A 974-nucleotide genomic window follows, 5' to 3' on the forward strand; every position below is an offset into this window, starting at 1 on the left:
CCCCCCAACACCTTTTTTTTTTTCAAATGTTGGAGTGTGTATGATTACCCACGCTCTGACAATATTTTTAAACACAATTGTAATAAAATCTTTCAAGTAATCCACCCAAACCTCTATAATTTTGGCTCTCATGTCATGACACAACAAAAGATACCTATAACTAAAATAAATACATTACCCAAGAGTTCCTTTTCTTTGTATTCCCTTTTAATGTGTACTCTTATATGTGTATTAGTCAGCACAGTGTAAACAATAATGAGCGTAAGCTCTGACCTTCTAGTGACTTACATTGGAAGAGCTCAGGAGACCTGAGAGTTCCACTGCCTAACCTAAGAAGGACACAACAGGATTTTCTACGGATCAACATGAGTTCCCTTGAAATGCTGGACGATCTTACAAAATACAGCACAGTTTTTTTAAAATTCTTTAACAAAAACAAGGCAATGTTTAACAGAAATGAGAGCAGACCAACTTCTTACCAATAGGTTTACACACAAAACAAAACTGGTTGGTATGAGCTGACATGGAAATAAATCAAAGTCCTCATTTTAACCTGTATACTCATGTCATTTAAAGCAGTGGTCCCCAACCTTTTTAACATTACAGGCTGCACATGTGCGGGGAGCCGTGTGTTACTCAAAGGGTAAGAAACTTCCCCCAGAGTGACATCATGATGACTGAACCCTCCCACTCTCCCATTAAATGTCTGAGCCTGAGATGCATACAGGAGACAGAGTCTGCGACTCTGACCTGTGTGCCCCCCCTGAGCGTGGTCCTTCTCTTGACCCCACAGGTCGGGGACTGCTGATTTTAAGTCTTGAAGATTAGATACTAAACCACTTTTATGAAAAAAAAGTGGAGAAGGTAAGAACAAGAAAAGACAGAGAAAGATCAGAAGATGAAAAAAGGATGGGCTCAGTTGCTCCAAGCCTTTCTCTGTGGTTTATAGAAGGCATTTATATTCTTTTGAGTAT

This window comes from Pyxicephalus adspersus, chromosome 7 (assembly GCF_032062135.1).
Source record: "Pyxicephalus adspersus chromosome 7, UCB_Pads_2.0, whole genome shotgun sequence".
Taxonomy (NCBI): domain Eukaryota; kingdom Metazoa; phylum Chordata; class Amphibia; order Anura; family Pyxicephalidae; genus Pyxicephalus; species Pyxicephalus adspersus.